Here is an 18,185-nt window from a genome sequence, read left to right as displayed (position 1 = left end):
CCTTGAGGAGTTTGTATAACTACCTTTATACACCTGTGAACAATTAACCCCTCCCCTAAATTAGCAGGAAGAAAGAGAGAGAGAAAAAAAAATGCTTTTTAAAAAGTGTCAGAAAAAAGGACTTTTAAAAACTGCTAGCAAATGTATCAAATGAAGGAGAGGAAGAAAAAAAAAACACCCCCAAAAACAACACTTGCAAGCAGAAGCAGTCAAAAGCACAACTCCTGGTTATTAACTCTCCACTTTAGTTCAAAATTCCACTTGTGTTCACAAAATCCACATGCAAACCACCAACAGGGAGCAAGCTCCTTGAGGAGTTTGTATAACTACCTTTATACACCTGTGAACAATTAACCCCTCCCCTAAATTAGCAGGAAGAAAGAGAGAGAGAAAAAAAAATGCTTTTTAAAAAGTGTCAGAAAAAAGGACTTTTAAAAACTGCTAGCAAATGTATCAAATGAAGGAGAGGAAGAAAAAAAAAAACACCCCCAAAAACAACACTTGCAAGCAGAAGCAGTCAAAAGCACAACTCCTGGTTATTAACTCTCCACTTTAGTTCAAAATTCCACTTGTGTTCACAAAATCCACATGCAAACCACCAACAGGGAGCAAGCTCCTTGAGGAGTTTGTATAACTACCTTTATACACCTGTGAACAATTAACCCCTCCCCTAAATTAGCAGGAAGAAAGAGAGAGAGAAAAAAAAATGCTTTTTAAAAAGTGTCAGAAAAAAGGACTTTTAAAAACTGCTAGCAAATGTATAAAATGAAGGAGAGGAAGAAAAAAAAACACCCCCAAAAACAACACTTGCAAGCAGAAGCAGTCAAAAGCACAACTGCTGGTTATTAACTCTCCACTTTAGTTCAAAATTCCACTTGTGTTCACAAAATCCACATGCAAACCACCAACAGGGAGCAACCTACTAGTTCCACAAAGGTCCTCATAAGGACTGGTAAGGTATAGGCTACTACAGTACATAGGGTTGAGTGAGGTACAGTCTGCTATTCCTTAAGGACTGGTATAGGTCCACGATATATAGGGTTGAGGTGCACTACTGCTGACTGCTGCCCTTCTGCTGCAGTAGTCCTTTATGAGTATAGGGACTGAGGTACAGTCTGCTAATCATTCACAACCTACTAGTTGCACAAAGGTCCTTATAAGGACTGGTAAGGTATAGGGTACTACAGTACATAGGGTTGAGTGAGGTACAGTCTGCTATTCCTTAAGGACTGGTATAGGTCCACAATATATAGGGTTGAGGTGCACTACTGCTGACTGCTGTCCTTCTGCTACAGCAGTCCTTTATCAGTATAGGGACTGAGGTACAGGCTGCTAATTATTCATAACCTACTAGTTGCAAAAAGGTCCTTATAAGGACTGGTAAGGTATAGGGTACTACAGTACATAGGGTTGAGTGAGGTACAGTCTGCTATTCCTTAAGGACTGGTATAGGTCCACGATATATAGGGTTGAGGTGCACTACTGCTGACTCCTGTCCTTCTGCTGCAGCAGTCCTTTATCAGAATAGGGACTGAGGTACAGTCTGCTAATCATTTACAACCTACTAGTTCCACAAAGGTCCTTATAAGGACTGGTAAGGTATAGGGTACTACAGTACATAGGGTTGAGTGAGGTACAGTCTGCTATTCCTTAAGGACTGGTATAGGTCCACAATATATAGGGTTGAGGTGCACTACTGCTGACTGCTGTCCTTCTGCTGCAGCAGTCCTTTATCAGTATAGGGACTGAGGTACAGTCTGCTAATCATTCACAACCTACTAGTTCCACAAAGGTCCTTATAAGGACTGGTAAGGTATAGGGTACTACAGTACATAGGGTTGAGTGAGGCACAGTCTGCTATTCCTTAAGGACTGGTATAGGTCCACGATATATAGGGTTGAGGTGCACTACTGCTGACTCCTGTCCTTCTGCTGCAGCAGTCCTTTATCAGTATAGGGACTGAGGTACAGTCTGCTAATCATTCACAACCTACTAGTTGCACAAAGGTCCTTATAAGGACTGGTAAGGTATAGGGTACTATAGTACATAGGGTTGAGTGAGGTACAGTCTGCTATTTCTTAAGGACTGGTATAGGTCCACAATATATAGGGTTGAGGTGCACTACTGCTGACTGCTGCCCTTCTGCTGCAGTAGTCCTTTATGAGTATAGGGACTGAGGTACAGTCTGCTAATCATTCACAACCTACTAGTTCCACAAATGTCCTTATAAGGACTGGTAAGGTATAGGGTACTACAGTACATAGGGTTGAGTGAGGTACAGTCTGCTATTCCTTAAGGACTGGTATAGGTCCACAATATATAGGGTTGAGGTGCACTACTGCTGACTGCTGCCCTTCTGCTGCAGTAGTCCTTTATGAGTATAGGGACTGAGGTACAGTCTGCTAATCATTCACAACCTACTAGTTCCACAAAGGTCCTTATAAGGACTGGTAAGGTATAGGGTACTACAGTACATAGGGTTGAGTGAGGTACAGCCTGCTATTCCTTAAGGACTGGTATAGGTCCACAATATATAGGGTTGAGGTGCACTACTGCTGACTGCTGCCCTTCTGCTGCAGTAGTCCTTTATGAGTATAGGGACTGAGGTACAGTCTGCTAATCATTCACAACCTACTAGTTCCACAAAGGTCCTTATAAGGACTAGTAAGGTATAGGGTACTACAGTACATAGGGTTGAGAGAGGTACAGTCTGCTATTCCTTAAGGACTGGTATAGGTCCACGATATATAGGGTTGAGGTGCACTACTGCTGACTGCTGCCCTTCTGCTGCAGTAGTCCTTTATGAGTATAGGGACTGAGGTACAGTCTGCTAATCATTCACAACCTACTAGTTGCACAAAGGTCCTTATAAGGACTGGTAAGGTATAGGGTACTACAGTACATAGGGTTGAGTGAGGTACAGTCTGCTATTCCTTAAAGACTGGTATAGGTCCACAATATATAGGGTTGAGGTGCACTACTGCTGACTGCTGTCCTTCTGCTGCAGCAGTCCTTTATCAGTATAGGGACTGAGGTACAGGCTGCTAATTATTCATAACCTACTAGTTGCACAAAGGTCCTTATAAGGACTGGTAAGGTATAGGGTACTACAGTACATAGGGTTGAGTGAGGTACAGTCTGCTATTCCTTAAGGTCTGGTATAGGTCCACGATATATAGGGTTGAGGTGCACTACTGCTGACTGCTGCCCTTCTGCTGCAGTATTCCTTTATGAGTATAGGGACTGAGGTACAGTCTGCTAAATATTCACAACCTACTAGTTCCACAAAGGTCCTTATAAGGACTGGTAAGGTATAGGGTACTACAGTACATAGGGTTGAGTGAGGTACAGTCTGCTATTCCTTAAGGACTGGTATAGGTCCACAATATATAGGGTTGAGGTGCACTACTGCTGACTGCTGCCCTTCTGCTGCAGTAGTCCTATATGAGTATAGGGACTGAGGTACAGTCTGCTAATCATTCACAACCTACTAGCTCCACAAAGGTCCTTATAAGGACTGGTAAGGTATAGGGTACTAAAGTACAAAGGGTTGAGTGAGGTACAGTCTGCTATTCCTTAAGGACTGGTATAGGTTCACAATATATAGGGTTGAGGTGCACTACTGCTGACTGCTGTCCTTCTGCTGCAGCAGTCCTTTATCAGTATAGGGACTGAGGTACAGTCTGCTAATCATTCACAACCTACTAGTTACACAAAGGTCCTTATAAGGACTGGTAAGGTATAGGGTACTACAGTACATAGGGTTGAGTGAGGTACAGTCTGCTATTCCTTAAGGACTGGTATAGGTCCACAATATATAGGGTTGAGGTGCACTACTGCTGACTGCTGCTCTTCTGCTGCAGCAGTCCTTTATCAGTATAGGGACTGAGGTACAGTCTGCTAATCATTCACAACCTACTAGTTCCACAAAGATCCTTATAAGGACTGGTAAGGTATAGGGTACTACAGTACATAGGGTTGAGTGAGGTACAGTCTGCTATTCCTTAAGGACTGGTATAGGTCCACAATATACAGTAAAGGGCTGAAGTGCATTACTGCTGACTGCTGCCCTTCTGCTGCAGTAGTCCTTTATGAGTATAGGGACTGAGGTACAGTCTGCTAATCATTCACAACCTACTAGTTCCACAAAGGTCCTTATAAGGACTGGTAAGGTATAGGGTACTACAGTACATAGGGTTGAGTGAGGTACAGCCTGCTATTCCTTAAGGACTGGTATAGGTCCACAATATATAGGGTTGAGGTGCACTACTGCTGACTGCTGCCCTTCTGCTGCAGTAGTCCTTTATGAGTATAGGGACTGAGGTACAGTCTGCTAATCATTCACAACCTACTAGTTCCACAAAGGTCCTTATAAGGACTAGTAAGGTATAGGGTACTACAGTACATAGGGTTGAGTGAGGTACAGTCTGCTATTCCTTAAGGACTGGTATAGGTCCACGATATATAGGGTTGAGGTGCACTACTGCTGACTGCTGCCCTTCTGCTGCAGTATTCCTTTATGAGTATAGGGACTGAGGTACAGTCTGCTAAATATTCACAACCTACTAGTTCCACAAAGGTCCTTATAAGGACTGGTAAGGTATAGGGTACTACAGTACATAGGGTTGAGTGAGGTACAGTCTGCTATTCCTTAAGGTCTGGTATAGGTCCACGATATATAGGGTTGAGGTGCACTACTGCTGACTGCTGCCCTTCTGCTGCAGTATTCCTTTATGAGTATAGGGACTGAGGTACAGTCTGCTAAATATTCACAACCTACTAGTTCCACAAAGGTCCTTATAAGGACTGGTAAGGTATAGGGTACTACAGTACATAGGGTTGAGTGAGGTACAGTCTGCTATTCCTTAAGGACTGGTATAGGTCCACAATATATAGGGTTGAGGTGCACTACTGCTGACTGCTGCCCTTCTGCTGCAGTAGTCCTATATGAGTATAGGGACTGAGGTACAGTCTGCTAATCATTCACAACCTACTAGCTCCACAAAGGTCCTTATAAGGACTGGTAAGGTATAGGGTACTAAAGTACAAAGGGTTGAGTGAGGTACAGTCTGCTATTCCTTAAGGACTGGTATAGGTTCACAATATATAGGGTTGAGGTGCACTACTGCTGACTGCTGTCCTTCTGCTGCAGCAGTCCTTTATCAGTATAGGGACTGAGGTACAGTCTGCTAATCATTCACAACCTACTAGTTACACAAAGGTCCTTATAAGGACTGGTAAGGTATAGGGTACTACAGTACATAGGGTTGAGTGAGGTACAGTCTGCTATTCCTTAAGGACTGGTATAGGTCCACAATATATAGGGTTGAGGTGCACTACTGCTGACTGCTGCTCTTCTGCTGCAGCAGTCCTTTATCAGTATAGGGACTGAGGTACAGTCTGCTAATCATTCACAACCTACTAGTTCCACAAAGATCCTTATAAGGACTGGTAAGGTATAGGGTACTACAGTACATAGGGTTGAGTGAGGTACAGTCTGCTATTCCTTAAGGACTGGTATAGGTCCACAATATACAGTAAAGGGCTGAAGTGCATTACTGCTGACTGCTGCCCTTCTGCTGCAGTAGTCCTTTATGAGTATAGGGACTGAGGTACAGTCTGCTAATCATTCACAACCTACTAGTTCCACAAAGGTCCTTATAAGGACTGGTAAGGTATAGGGTACTACAGTACATAGGGTTGAGTGAGGTACAGCCTGCTATTCCTTAAGGACTGGTATAGGTCCACAATATATAGGGTTGAGGTGCACTACTGCTGACTGCTGCCCTTCTGCTGCAGTAGTCCTTTATGAGTATAGGGACTGAGGTACAGTCTGCTAATCATTCACAACCTACTAGTTCCACAAAGGTCCTTATAAGGACTAGTAAGGTATAGGGTACTACAGTACATAGGGTTGAGTGAGGTACAGTCTGCTATTCCTTAAGGACTGGTATAGGTCCACAATATATAGGGTTGAGGTGCACTACTGCTGACTGCTGCCCTTCTGCTGCAGTAGTCCTTTATGAGTACAGGGACTGAGGTACAGTCTGCTAATCATTCACAACCTACTAGTTCCACAAAGGTCCTTATAAGGACTGGTAAGGTATAGGGTACTACAGTACATAGGGTTGAGTGAGGTACAGTCTGCTATTCCTTAAGGACTGGTATAGGTCCACGATATATAGGGTTGAGGTGCACTACTGCTGACTGCTGCCCTTCTGCTGCAGTAGTCCTTTATGAGTATAGGGACTGAGGTACAGTCTGCTAATCATTCACAACCTACTAGTTGCACAAAGGTCCTTATAAGGACTGGTAAGGTATAGGGTACTACAGTACATAGGGTTGAGTGAGGTACAGTCTGCTATTCCTTAAAGACTGGTATAGGTCCACAATATATAGGGTTGAGGTGCACTACTGCTGACTGCTGTCCTTCTGCTGCAGCAGTCTTTTATCAGTATAGGGACTGAGGTACAGGCTGCTAATTATTCATAACCTACTAGTTGCACAAAGGTCCTTATAAGGACTGGTAAGGTATAGGGTACTACAGTACATAGGGTTGAGTGAGGTACAGTCTGCTATTCCTTAAGGACTGGTATAGGTCCACGATATATAGGGTTGAGGTGCACTACTGCTGACTGCTGCCCTTCTGCTGCAGTATTCCTTTATGAGTATAGGGACTGAGGTACAGTCTGCTAAATATTCACAACCTACTAGTTCCACAAAGGTCCTTATAAGGACTGGTAAGGTATAGGGTACTACAGTACATAGGGTTGAGTGAGGTACAGTCTGCTATTCCTTAAGGACTGGTATAGGTCCACAATATATAGGGTTGAGGTGCACTACTGCTGACTGCTGCCCTTCTGCTGCAGTAGTCCTATATGAGTATAGGGACTGAGGTACAGTCTGCTAATCATTCACAACCTACTAGCTCCACAAAGGTCCTTATAAGGACTGGTAAGGTATAGGGTACTAAAGTACAAAGGGTTGAGTGAGGTACAGTCTGCTATTCCTTAAGGACTGGTATAGGTTCACAATATATAGGGTTGAGGTGCACTACTGCTGACTGCTGTCCTTCTGCTGCAGCAGTCCTTTATCAGTATAGGGACTGAGGTACAGTCTGCTAATCATTCACAACCTACTAGTTACACAAAGGTCCTTATAAGGACTGGTAAGGTATAGGGTACTACAGTACATAGGGTTGAGTGAGGTACAGTCTGCTATTCCTTAAGGACTGGTATAGGTCCACAATATATAGGGTTGAGGTGCACTACTGCTGACTGCTGCTCTTCTGCTGCAGCAGTCCTTTATCAGTATAGGGACTGAGGTACAGTCTGCTAATCATTCACAACCTACTAGTTCCACAAAGATCCTTATAAGGACTGGTAAGGTATAGGGTACTACAGTACATAGGGTTGAGTGAGGTACAGTCTGCTATTCCTTAAGGACTGGTATAGGTCCACAATATACAGTAAAGGGCTGAAGTGCATTACTGCTGACTGCTGCCCTTCTGCTGCAGTAGTCCTTTATGAGTATAGGGACTGAGGTACAGTCTGCTAATCATTCACAACCTACTAGTTCCACAAAGGTCCTTATAAGGACTGGTAAGGTATAGGGTACTACAGTACATAGGGTTGAGTGAGGTACAGTCTGCTATTCCTTAAGGACTGGTATAGGTCCACAATATATAGGGTTGAGGTGCACTACTGCTGACTGCTGTCCTTCTGCTGCAGCAGTCCTTTATGAGTATAGGGACTGAGGTACAGTCTGTTAATCATTCACAACCTACTAGTTGCACAAAGGTCCTTATAAGGACTGGTAAGGTATAGGGTACTACAGTACATAGGGTTGAGTGAGATACAGTCTGCTATTCCTTAAGGACTGGTATAGGTCCACAATATATAGGGTTGAGGTGCACTACTGCTGACTGCTGCCCTTCTGCTGCAGTAGTCCTTTATGAGTATAGGGACTGAGGTACAGTCTGCTAATCATTCACAACCTACTAGTTCCACAAAGGTCCTTATAAGGACTGGTAAGGTATAGGGTAATACAGTACATAGGGTTGAGTGAGGTACAGTCTGCTATTCGGTAAGGACTGGTATAGGTCCACAATATATAGGGTTGAGGGGCACTACTGCTGACTGCTGCCCTATACTGCAGTAGTCCTTTATGAGTATAGGGACTGAGGTACAGTCTGCTAATCATTCACAACCTACTAGTTCCACAAAGGTCCTTATAAGGACTGGTAAGGTATAGGGTACTACAGTACATAGGGTTGAGTGAGGTACAGTCAGCTATTCCTTAAGGACTGGTATAGGTCCACAATATATAGGGTTGAGGTGCACTACTGCTGACTGCTGCCCTTCTGCTGCAGTAGTCCTATATGAGTATAGGGACTGAGGTACAGTCTGCTAATCATTCACAACCTACTAGCTCCACAAAGGTCCTTATAAGGACTGGTAAGGTATAGGGTACTAAAGTACAAAGGGTTGAGTGAGGTACAGTCTGCTATTCCTTAAGGACTGGTATAGGTTCACAATATATAGGGTTGAGGTGCACTACTGATGACTGCTGTCCTTCTGCTGCAGCAGTCTTTTATCAGTATAGGGACTGAGGTACAGTCTGCTAATCATTCACAACCTACTAGTTACACAAAGGTCCTTATAAGGACTGGTAAGGTATAGGGTACTACAGTACATAGGGTTGAGTGAGGTACAGTCTGCTATTCCTTAAGGACTGGTATAGGTCCACAATATATAGGGTTGAGGTGCACTACTGCTGACAGCTGCCCTTCTGCTGCAGTAGTCCTTTATGAGTATAGGGACTGAGGTACAGTCTGCTAATCATTCACAATCTACTAGTTGCACAAAGGTCTTTATAAGGACTGGTAAGGTATAGGGTACTACAGTACATAGGGTTGAGTGAGGTACAGTCTGCTATTCGGTAAGGACTGGTATAGGTCCACAATATATAGGGTTGAGGGGCACTACTGCTGACTGCTGCCCTATACTGCAGCAGTCCTTTATGAGGATAGGGACTGAGGTACAGTCTGCTAATCATTCACAACCTACTAGTTCCACAAAGGTCCTTATAAGGACTGGTAAGGTATAGGGTACTACAGTACACAGGGTTGAGTGAGGTACAGTCTGCTATTCCTTAAGGACTGGTATAGGTCCACAATATATAGGGTTGAGGTGCACTACTGCTGACTGCTGTCCTTCTGCTGCAGCAGTCCTTTATCAGTATAGGGACTGAGGTACAGTCTGCTAATCATTCACACCCTGCTAGTTGCACAAAGGTCCTTATAAGGACTGGTAACGTATAGGGTACTACAGTACATAGGGTTGAGTGAGGTACAGTCTGCTATTCGGTAAGGACTGGTATAGGTCCACAATATATAGGGTTGAGGGGCACTACTGCTGACTGCTGCCCTTCTGCTGCAGTAGTCCTTTATGAGTATAGGGACTGAGGTACAGTCTGCTAATCATTCACAACCTACTAGTTCCACAAAGGTCCTTATAAGGACTGGTAAGGTATAGGGTACTACAGTACATAGGGTTGAGTGAGGTACAGTCAGCTATTCCTTAAGGACTGGTATAGGTCCACAATATATAGGGTTGAGGTGCACTACTGCTGACTGCTGCCCTTCTGCTGCAGTAGTCCTATATGAGTATAGGGACTGAGGTACAGTCTGCTAATCATTCACAACCTACTAGCTCCACAAAGGTCCTTATAAGGACTGGTAAGGTATAGGGTACTAAAGTACAAAGGGTTGAGTGAGGTACAGTCTGCTATTCCTTAAGGACTGGTATAGGTTCACAATATATAGGGTTGAGGTGCACTACTGCTGACTGCTGTCCTTCTGCTGCAGCAGTCCTTTATCAGTATAGGGACTGAGGTACAGTCTGCTAATCATTCACAACCTACTAGTTACACAAAGGTCCTTATAAGGACTGGTAAGGTATAGGGTACTACAGTACATAGGGTTGAGTGAGGTACAGTCTGCTATTCCTTAAGGACTGGTATAGGTCCACAATATATAGGGTTGAGGTGCACTACTGCTGACAGCTGCCCTTCTGCTGCAGTAGTCCTTTATGAGTATAGGGACTGAGGTACAGTCTGCTAATCATTCACAATCTACTAGTTGCACAAAGGTCTTTATAAGGACTGGTAAGGTATAGGGTACTACAGTACATAGGGTTGAGTGAGGTACAGTCTGCTATTCGGTAAGGACTGGTATAGGTCCACAATATATAGGGTTGAGGGGCACTACTGCTGACTGCTGCCCTATACTGCAGCAGTCCTTTATGAGGATAGGGACTGAGGTACAGTCTGCTAATCATTCACAACCTACTAGTTCCACAAAGGTCCTTATAAGGACTGGTAAGGTATAGGGTACTACAGTACACAGGGTTGAGTGAGGTACAGTCTGCTATTCCTTAAGGACTGGTATAGGTCCACAATATATAGGGTTGAGGTGCACTACTGCTGACTGCTGTCCTTCTGCTGCAGCAGTCCTTTATCTGTATAGGGACTGAGGTACAGTCTGCTAATCATTCACACCCTGCTAGTTGCACAAAGGTCCTTATAAGGACTGGTAAGGTATAGGGTACTACAGTACATAGGGTTGAGTGAGGTACAGTCTGCTATTCGGTAAGGACTGGTATAGGTCCACAATATATAGGGTTGAGGGGCACTACTGCTGACTGCTGCCCTATACTGCAGCAGTCCTTTATGAGTATAGGGACTGAGGTACAGTCTGCTAATCATTCACAACCTACTAGTTCCACAAAGGTCCTTATAAGGACTGGTAAGGTATAGGGTACTACAGTACATAGGGTTGAGTGAGGTACAGTCAGCTATTCCTTAAGGACTGGTATAGGTCCACAATATATAGGGTTGAGGTGCACTACTGCTGACTGCTGCCCTTCTGCTGCAGTAGTCCTATATGAGTATAGGGACTGAGGTACAGTCTGCTAATCATTCACAACCTACTAGCTCCACAAAGGTCCTTATAAGGACTGGTAAGGTATAGGGTACTAAAGTACAAAGGGTTGAGTGAGGTACAGTCTGCTATTCCTTAAGGACTGGTATAGGTCCACAATATATAGGGTTGAGGTGCACTACTGCTGACTGCTGCCCTTCTGCTGCAGTAGTCCTTTATGAGTATAGGGACTGAGGTACAGTCTGCTAATCTTTCACAACCTACTAGTTCCACAAAGGTCCTTATAAGGACTAGTAAGGTATAGGGTACTACAGTACATAGGGTTGAGTGAGGTACAGTCTGCTATTCCTTAAGGACTGGTATAGGTCCACAATATATAGGGTTGAGGTGCACTACTGCTGACTGCTGCCCTTCTGCTGCAGTAGTCCTTTATGAATATAGGGACTGAGGTACAGTCTGCTAATCATTCACAACCTACTAGTTCCACAAAGGTCCTTATAAGGACTGGTAAGGTATAGGGTACTACAGTACATAGGGTTGAGTGAGGTACAGTCTGCTATTCCTTAAGGACTGGTATAGGTCCACAATATATAGGGTTGAGGTGCACTACTGCTGACTGCTGCCCTTCTGCTGCAGTAGTCCTTTATGAGTATAGGGACTGAGGTACAGTCTGCTAATCATTCACAACCTACTAGTTCCACAAAGGTCCTTATAAGGACTGGTAAGGTATAGGGTACTACAGTACATAGGGTTGAGTGAGGTACAGTCTGCTATTCCTTAAGGACTGGTATAGGTCCACAATATATAGGGTTGAGGTGCACTACTGCTGACTGCTGCCCTTCTGCTGCAGTAGTCCTTTATGAGTATAGGGACTGAGGTACAGTCTGCTAATCATTCACAACCTACTAGTTCCACAAAGGTCCTTATAAGGACTGGTAAGGTATAGGGTACTACAGTACATAGGGTTGAGTGAGGTACAGTCTGCTATTCCTTAAGGACTGGTATAGGTCCACAATATATAGGGTTGAGGTGCACTACTGCTGACTGCTGCCCTTCTGCTGCAGTAGTCCTTTATGAGTATAGGGACTGAGGTACAGTCTGCTAATCATTCACAACCTACTAGTTCCACAAAGGTCCTTATAAGGACTGGTAAGGTATAGGGTACTACAGTACATAGGGTTGAGTGAGGTACAGTCAGCTATTCCTTAAGGACTGGTATAGGTCCACAATATATAGGGTTGAGGTGCACTACTGCTGACTGCTGCCCTTCTGCTGCAGTAGTCCTATATGAGTATAGGGACTGAGGTACAGTCTGCTAATCATTCACAACCTACTAGCTCCACAAAGGTCCTTATAAGGACTGGTAAGGTATAGGGTACTAAAGTACAAAGGGTTGAGTGAGGTACAGTCTGCTATTCCTTAAGGACTGGTATAGGTTCACAATATATAGGGTTGAGGTGCACTACTGATGACTGCTGTCCTTCTGCTGCAGCAGTCCTTTATCAGTATAGGGACTGAGGTACAGTCTGCTAATCATTCACAACCTACTAGTTACACAAAGGTCCTTATAAGGACTGGTAAGGTATAGGGTACTACAGTACATAGGGTTGAGTGAGGTACAGTCTGCTATTCCTTAAGGACTGGTATAGGTCCACAATATATAGGGTTGAGGTGCACTACTGCTGACAGCTGCCCTTCTGCTGCAGTAGTCCTTTATGAGTATAGGGACTGAGGTACAGTCTGCTAATCATTCACAATCTACTAGTTGCACAAAGGTCTTTATAAGGACTGGTAAGGTATAGGGTACTACAGTACATAGGGTTGAGTGAGGTACAGTCTGCTATTCGGTAAGGACTGGTATAGGTCCACAATATATAGGGTTGAGGGGCACTACTGCTGACTGCTGCCCTATACTGCAGCAGTCCTTTATGAGGATAGGGACTGAGGTACAGTCTGCTAATCATTCACAACCTACTAGTTCCACATTGTCCTTATAAGGACTGGTAAGGTATAGGGTACTACAGTACACAGGGTTGAGTGAGGTACAGTCTGCTATTCCTTAAGGACTGGTATAGGTCCACAATATATAGGGTTGAGGTGCACTACTGCTGACTGCTGTCCTTCTGCTGCAGCAGTCCTTTATCAGTATAGCGACTGAGGTACAGTCTGCTAATCATTCACACCCTGCTAGTTGCACAAAGGTCCTTATAAGGACTGGTAAGGTATAGGGTACTACAGTACATAGGGTTGAGTGAGGTACAGTCTGCTATTCGGTAAGGACTGGTATAGGTCCACAATATATAGGGTTGAGGGGCACTACTGCTGACTGCTGCCCTATACTGCAGCAGTCCTTTATGAGTATAGGGACTGAGGTACAGTCTGCTAATCATTCACAACCTACTAGTTCCACAAAGGTCCTTATAAGGACTGGTAAGGTATAGGGTACTACAGTACATAGGGTTGAGTGAGGCACAGTCTGCTATTCTTTAAGGACTGGTATAGGTCCACAATATATAGGGTTGAGGTGCACTACTGCTGACTGCTGCCCTTCTGCTGCAGTAGTCCTTTATGAGTATAGGGACTGCGGTACAGTCTGCTAATCATTCACAACCTACTAGTTGCACAAAGGTCCTTATAAGGACTGGTAAGCTATAGGGTACTACAGTACATAGGGATGAGTTAGGTACAGTCTGCTATTCCTTAAGGACTGGTATAGGTCCACAATATATAGGGTTGAGGTGCACTACTGCTGACTGCTGCCCTTCTGCTGCAGTAGTCCTTTAAGTGTATAGGGACTGAGGTACAGTCTGCTAATCATTCACAACCTACTAGTTCCACAAAGGTCCTTATAAGGACTGGTAAGGTATAGGGTAATACAGTACATAGGGTTGAGTGAGGTACAGTCTGCTATTCGGTAAGGACTGGTATAGGTCCACAATATATAGGGTTGAGGGGCACTACTGCTGACTGCTGCCCTATACTGCAGCAGTCCTTTATGAGTATAGGGACTGAGGTACAGTCTGCTAATCATTCACAACCTACTAGTTCCACAAAGGTCCTTATAAGGACTGTTAAGGTATAGGGTACTACAGTACATAGGGTTGAGTGAGGTACAGTCTGCTATTCCTTAAGGACTGGTATAGGTCCACGATATATAGGGTTGAGGTGCACTACTGCTGACTGCTGCCCTTCTGCTGCAGTAGTCCTTTATGAGTATAGGGACTGAGGTACAGTCTGCTAATCATTCACAACCTACTAGTTGCACAAAGGTCCTTATAAGGACTGGTAAGGTATAGGGTACTACAGTACATAGGGTTGAGTGAGGTACAGTCTGCTATTCGGTAAGGACTGGTATAGGTCCACAATATATAGAGTTGAGGGGCACTACTGCAGACTGCTGCCCTATACTGCAGCAGTCCTTTATGAGTATAGGGACTGAGGTACAGTCTGATAATCATTCACAACCTACTAGTTCCACAAAGGTCCTCATAAGGACTGGTAAGGTATAGGGTACTACAGTACATAGGGTTGAGTGAGGTACAGTCTGCTATTCCTTAAGGACTGGTATAGGTCCACAATATATAGGGTTGAGGTGCACTACTGCTGACTGCTGCTCTTCTGCTGCAGCAGTCCTTTATCAGTATAGGGACTGAGGTACAGTCTGCTAATCATTCACAACCTACTAGTTCCACAAAGATCCTTATAAGGACTGGTAAGGTATAGGGTACTACAGTACATAGGGTTGAGTGAGGTACAGTCTCCTATTCCTTAAGGACTGGTATAGGTCCACAATATACAGTAAAGGGCTGAAGTGCATTACTGCTGACTGCTGCCCTTCTGCTGCAGTAGTCCTTTATGAGTATAGGGACTGCGGTACAGTCTGCTAATCATTCACAACCTACTAGTTCCACAAAGGTCCTTATAAGGACTGGTAAGGTATAGGGTACTACAGTACATAGGGATGAGTTAGGTACAGTCTGCTATTCCTTAAGGACTGGTATAGGTCCACAATATATAGGGTTGAGGTGCACTACTGCTGACTGCTGCCCTTCTGCTGCAGTAGTCCTTTATGAGTATAGGGACTGAGGTACAGTCTGCTAATCATTCACAACCTACTAGTTCCACAAAGGTCCTTATAAGGACTGGTAAGGTATAGGGTAATACAGTACATAGGGTTGAGTGAGGTACAGTCTGCTATTCGGTAAGGACTGGTATAGGTCCACAATATATAGGGTTGAGGGGCACTACTGCTGACTGCTGCCCTATACTGCAGCAGTCCTTTATGAGTATAGGGACTGAGGTACAGTCTGCTAATCATTCACAACCTACTAGTTCCACAAAGGTCCTTATAAGGACTGGTAAGGTATAGGGTACTACAGTACATAGGGTTGAGTGAGGTACAGTCTGCTATTCGGTAAGGACTGGTATAGGTCCACAATATATAGGGTTGAGGGGCACTACTGCTGACTGCTGCCCTTCTGCTGCAGTAGTCCTTTATGAGTATAGGGACTGAGGTACAGTCTGCTAATCATTCACAACCTACTAGTTCCACAAAGGTCCTTATAAGGACTGGTAAGGTATAGGGTACTACAGTACATAGGGTTGAGTGAGGTACAGTCAGCTATTCCTTAAGGACTGGTATAGGTCCACAATATATAGGGTTGAGGTGCACTACTGCTGACTGCTGCCCTTCTGCTGCAGTAGTCCTATATGAGTATAGGGACTGAGGTACAGTCTGCTAATCATTCACAACCTACTAGCTCCACAAAGGTCCTTATAAGGACTGGTAAGGTATAGGGTACTAAAGTACAAAGGGTTGAGTGAGGTACAGTCTGCTATTCCTTAAGGACTGGTATAGGTTCACAATATATAGGGTTGAGGTGCACTACTGCTGACTGCTGTCCTTCTGCTGCAGCAGTCCTTTATCAGTATAGGGACTGAGGTACAGTCTGCTAATCATTCACAACCTACTAGTTACACAAAGGTCCTTATAAGGACTGGTAAGGTATAGGGTACTACAGTACATAGGGTTGAGTGAGGTACAGTCTGCTATTCCTTAAGGACTGGTATAGGTCCACAATATATAGGGTTGAGGTGCACTACTGCTGACAGCTGCCCTTCTGCTGCAGTAGTCCTTTATGAGTATAGGGACTGAGGTACAGTCTGCTAATCATTCACAATCTACTAGTTGCACAAAGGTCTTTATAAGGACTGGTAAGGTATAGGGTACTACAGTACATAGGGTTGAGTGAGGTACAGTCTGCTATTCGGTAAGGACTGGTATAGGTCCACAATATATAGGGTTGAGGGGCACTACTGCTGACTGCTGCCCTATACTGCAGCAGTCCTTTATGAGGATAGGGACTGAGGTACAGTCTGCTAATCATTCACAACCTACTAGTTCCACAAAGGTCCTTATAAGGACTGGTAAGGTATAGGGTACTACAGTACACAGGGATGAGTGAGGTACAGTCTGCTATTCCTTAAGGACTGGTATAGGTCCACAATATATAGGGTTGAGGTGCACTACTGCTGACTGCTGTCCTTCTGCTGCAGCAGTCCTTTATCAGTATAGGGACTGAGGTACAGTCTGCTAATCATTCACACCCTGCTAGTTGCACAAAGGTCCTTATAAGGACTGGTAAGGTATAGGGTACTACAGTACATAGGGTTGAGTGAGGTACAGTCTGCTATTCGGTAAGGACTGGTATAGGTCCACAATATATAGGGTTGAGGGGCACTACTGCTGACTGCTGCCCTATACTGCAGCAGTCCTTTATGAGTATAGGGACTGAGGTACAGTCTGCTAATCATTCACAACCTACTAGTTCCACAAAGGTCCTTATAAGGACTGGTAAGGTATAGGGTACTACAGTACATAGGGTTGAGTGAGGCACAGTCTGCTATTCTTTAAGGACTGGTATAGGTCCACAATATATAGGGTTGAGGTGCACTACTGCTGACTGCTGCCCTTCTGCTGCAGTAGTCCTTTATGAGTATAGGGACTGCGGTACAGTCTGCTAATCATTCACAACCTACTAGTTCCACAAAGGTCCTTATAAGGACTGGTAAGGTATAGGGTACTACAGTACATAGGGATGAGTTAGGTACAGTCTGCTATTCCTTAAGGACTGGTATAGGTCCACAATATATAGGGTTGAGGTGCACTACTGCTGACTGCTGCCCTTCTGCTGCAGTAGTCCTTTATGAGTATAGGGACTGAGGTACAGTCTGCTAATCATTCACAACCTACTAGTTTCACAAAGGTCCTTATAAGGACTGGTAAGGTATAGGGTAATACAGTACATAGGGTTGAGTGAGGTACAGTCTGCTATTCGGTAAGGACTGGTATAGGTCCACAATATATAGGGTTGAGGGGCACTACTGCTGACTGCTGCCCTATACTGCAGCAGTCCTTTATGAGTATAGGGACTGAGGTACAGTCTGCTAATCATTCACAACCTACTAGTTCCACAAAGGTCCTTATAAGGACTGGTAAGGTATAGGGTACTACAGTACATAGGGTTGAGTGAGGTACAGTCTGCTATTCGGTAAGGACTGGTATAGGTCCACAATATATAGGGTTGAGGGGCACTACTGCTGACTGCTGCCCTTCTGCTGCAGTAGTCCTTTATGAGTATAGGGACTGAGGTACAGTCTGCTAATCATTCACAACCTACTAGTTCCACAAAGGTCCTTATAAGGACTGGTAAGGTATAGGGTACTACAGTACATAGGGTTGAGTGAGGTACAGTCAGCTATTCCTTAAGGACTGGTATAGGTCCACAATATATAGGGTTGAGGTGCACTACTGCTGACTGCTGCCCTTCTGCTGCAGTAGTCCTATATGAGTATAGGGACTGAGGTACAGTCTGCTAATCATTCACAACCTACTAGCTCCACAAAGGTCCTTATAAGGACTGGTAAGGTATAGGGTACTAAAGTACAAAGGGTTGAGTGAGGTACAGTCTGCTATTCCTTAAGGACTGGTATAGGTTCACAATATATAGGGTTGAGGTGCACTACTGCTGACTGCTGTCCTTCTGCTGCAGCAGTCCTTTATCAGTATAGGGACTGAGGTACAGTCTGCTAATCATTCACAACCTACTAGTTCCACAAAGGTCCTTATAAGGACTGGTAAGGTATAGGGTACTACAGTACATAGGGTTGAGTGAGGTACAGTCTGCTATTCCTTAAGGACTGGTATAGGTCCACAATATATAGGGTTGAGGTGCACTACTGC

The sequence above is a fragment of the Lithobates pipiens genome, unplaced genomic scaffold, assembly GCF_037356315.1.
Source record: "Lithobates pipiens isolate NorthernLeopardFrog02 unplaced genomic scaffold, aLitPip1_a1.2 Scaffold_16, whole genome shotgun sequence".
Classification (NCBI taxonomy): Eukaryota; Metazoa; Chordata; class Amphibia; order Anura; family Ranidae; genus Lithobates; species Lithobates pipiens.
The sequence above is the reverse complement of the archived record's forward strand: the minus strand, read 5'-3'. Positions refer to the sequence as shown.